The following is a 3,827-nucleotide window of genomic DNA, read 5'->3' on the forward strand; positions in this document are numbered from 1 at the left end:
ATATATATATATATATATATATATATATATATATATATATATATATATATATATATATATATATATATATATATCGTCATGGGGTAGTATATACTCTTAAAGTTTATGCATTATACCTGAATTAAAATGTTCTTCTGTTTCATTTATGTCTACAACCATATTCGAGAGTGGCTTATTTATGTTTTACCTTCATTCAAAAACCTGCATTCGCTTCAGTGAATGCTTCGTGAGCAACGTGCTTGAAATAAGAAAATCGATAGCCTTAATATATCTAGCCGTGTATTTCACCACAGACAAGAGACTTATAGACTAGAGGTAAACAGTAAGGTCACAACGCAAAAGGTTTGTCAGAACGTTGTCCACTTTACTGGAGCAAACTTTCAGCCTTAGTGGCCCGTAAAATATAAACTGTATTATATTTTCCTTATCAACATTATGTGATATAATTGTTGGTATATTGGATGTACCAATATTTATTACAACTTATACAGATAGTCAGATCTGTGTCATATAGCGCGATGTTAATAGATCCACTATATTGAGTTTTCAAGTCTGCCATTTTATAACTGAACAGACAAATTTAAGCTATTTAAGTGTTGCATGATGTATGAAAGGATGACAAAATGTTCGAGTTCTTAAGGTTCTGTACGATTCTTCTTACCGGATGAAGATTCGCATACTAATTTGGTTATTATACTAACAATATTTTACAGCAGTTCCGATGGCATGATTTATGTAATAAACTCCATGTGAGAGCATGCGTAACGTACATCATTGCATTTGTACATTACCGTGTCGCATGCACTTCTAGTCATTATATTTTCAGCTGTCTGGATGTTGGGTTGTCCATATTTGGAGGCATGACAAAGTTTCGGAGTTGGAGGTGTGATTTTAGCCCTAGAGCTAATAGCTTGGATGCAGAGTCGCAAACTTGGTGGGTTTTTTTTTTCGATAACTGGAATGCTGACCTTGGTGATGAATTCAGCTTGGAAGGGGATAGTGGTTATCCATTGTGCTTCGAGACCGACGGGACTGCAACGAACAAATGGAGTTCTGGAGGGATCCTTCGTCAGGCTGGGAGGAGTGGATCATATGTGGCGGCAGCTTGATCACTCAACACAATCGATGCGACTAAAATACTTTTTGATTTTCAACTGGACGCTCCATTTCTTTTATTTATCAGTATCACTGTTAGAGTGAAATAAAATATATTTTATACATCTTACTTGTGGATGAAACATTATCCGTATTTGTAAAAATTCCATACTTTATTCGCCAGATGGGAACAATATTGTTTAACTCGCTGAGCGTCATTTTGTTAAATACATTGTTGGATTTTATGCGCACGAATATGGTTTCAGATTTCGTCATTTTGTAACCACAATATTACACGAACATCTACACTAAATTACTTTTTGTGTCGCCAGTTTAATCTAATCCTAACCCAGATCATGTCACACGCTAATACACATTAACACACATTTTATATATTAATTTAAAGTTTAGGAAAAGGACACTTTTGAGAAAGTTGTGTTCTTCATGAAAACTAACAACTGATTATATAGGACAGTTTAGTCCTACATGTATCTGGCTACCCATATAGGTAAGCACAGATTAAATATTACCACTATAAAAAACTATAGTCCACATCTATCTGTATATAGACATAGATAAACACTTATCGATTATTCCGGCGTAGTCATTGGAATAGTATTCATTCAAATTTTGTCCAGTTGCCAACTATTTATTTATAGCATTTGATACAACTAGATTTATTTTTGTCAATGACGTGGTATGCTATTATTTCCATACAAAAGAAAATGTCGTGCATGTCGTAAATATTGTGTCGTAATCTTGTGGAACAGATTATTGTACGAGTGTGGAACATCTTACATTTCACCATTCTAGATCGAGGTGAATACTGTGTGGAGATCAATGTGAATCTTACTTGAGGTAGGTACAAATGAGTTAGCTTGTATGTTTCGTTTTTTATACACTAAGCTCTTACATCATATACACCAGTCAGAATATTTATGATTAATATGTAAAATAACATACAATGTCTGAATTTCCTTGTATCTAAAAAGACTCCTCCAAAATATATTTTAGTTTCTTGGTTCCTTTGGGCAAATATAAAATTAGTCTCTCCTACACCTGATTACGTCCTGCCTGAATGAATATGATCGTTGAGACTGAAAGCTTCAAACATTCGGACCTATTTCCTGTCATTCAGCTGCCTATCACATAATATCATACACAAATTCAAATCGTCAATACTTTGACACTGTTCAAGCAATTTTCATGAACTATTCAGAATATAAAGTATGATGTATCAATACTTCACAGGGGGCAAACATCAATAATACTGTCTGCAGGTATTTTTCAAGAAATGTTCAATAAGTGTCAACATAAAATAACTGGAGCTTATAAAATGTGCTAGGATAAGTAGACGTGGTTCCTCCCTAATCACATTGGATATACCTCTCACCAAATATCTCTCATGACACAGTGGTTTCAAGGTACTTGACACCTTATCTTACAGTACGCGGCTTTTACGCCTAGTCACATTTATAATAATGCAAAAGTACAGGATTTATATCAGTGTATATGCTAGATAAAATGAAAACGTCAAATAAATAAGAAACGTTTTAGAGCTATTTTCAATGCAATTATTTTGGTTTTGTTTTTATACTGTTTGACTTTATCCATTTTGTTTAATATGAACTAGAAATTCATATTTGGGATAACATTGACAGGATTTGATTTATTGTTGCATGTATACTTTGAAAGACAAATTGTTAACCTAGATGTACAAAACGAATTTGACTATCTATTAATGGAATTTAATGAGATATTTACAAACTTTTTTAATAACAATGAGACAATCACGAAATTAAGATTCTCCATTAGCAGCCCTTTCTTAACTAAAGATGAGCCAGGTAACTCTACAAAGGGAAAAGGTTTCCACTAGTTCTTTTGATTTCAATCGCAAAGTGGAGCCCTATTTTCATATAATTAGGGAGTGATAGCTTGGTTCATAAGAGGCTATATATACCGTATATAGATGGTTACATAAATAGATAGAAAATTAAATCGATATTCATTTTGAATAGCTTTCAACCCACATACAAAACTTAGATCTTGCATTTACAGATTTAGTCAGTTATTTTTTGATTAATTACGAAAGATTTCGTTTCGAACGGCTGTCAGCCCATTTTTAAAGACGTTGTTATTTTGTTTCGTATTGGCATATTTGGCAGACGTGGATGAAATTATTTCCATACAAAGGAGTTCTTGCCCGTCAAAGCAGTTGACTTACCTGTTGCTATGTTCAGATGGAATGTATACAAGAGTGTAGGGACTTTGTATTTTTACCTTCCTATAGCTAAACGTTGTGATGTGTGAGACACGCTTGTAGTGTATAATGGTATACACGTTACTGAATCCTGATGCCACTATAAAATATGACTTTAAAATATATTAGTCATGTGTGACTAATCTGTCCTGTATATGATGGTACAAATTAATAAAAGATTTTTATTGCATTCCCCTGGTTTCTCTAGAACTGATTTGATAGTTTTGTGAACCAAACACAACGTGGGTGATCTGGGCCAACATTGTCATATAGATCAAGTAAGTATATTTGTGTTTGCTTCAATTGCTTAATGCAGATACAATCCACACATGTCCATAAGTGTTCAGATATATTCCTCTCGCATATACTAATATCTACTGTAAGCACATTCTGTTGATTTTGTCCTCAGTGTATCTACTACACCACTTGACTTCCTGTGTACGTATGTATGTTGTTGTTCTTGTTATTGTAG

General features: G+C 33.5%; 1 protein-coding gene across 1 annotated transcript in view; it reads left to right on the forward strand.

The window, feature by feature from the left end:
• The first annotated feature begins 1,595 nt into the window (after positions 1–1,595).
• The window catches only part of LOC149771943 (uncharacterized), a 60,012-nt gene continuing 57,780 nt past the window's right edge, over positions 1,596–3,827 (forward strand). Inside the window, exon 1 of the mRNA XM_089948061.1 lies at positions 1,596–1,953. The gene's annotated coding sequence lies outside the window, so the exon portion shown is untranslated. The remainder of the gene's footprint in view (positions 1,954–3,827) is intronic.

The sequence above is a fragment of the Sinohyriopsis cumingii genome, unplaced genomic scaffold, assembly GCF_028554795.1.
Source record: "Sinohyriopsis cumingii isolate HCF-2022 unplaced genomic scaffold, ASM2855479v2 utg001564l, whole genome shotgun sequence".
Classification (NCBI taxonomy): Eukaryota; Metazoa; Mollusca; class Bivalvia; order Unionida; family Unionidae; genus Sinohyriopsis; species Sinohyriopsis cumingii.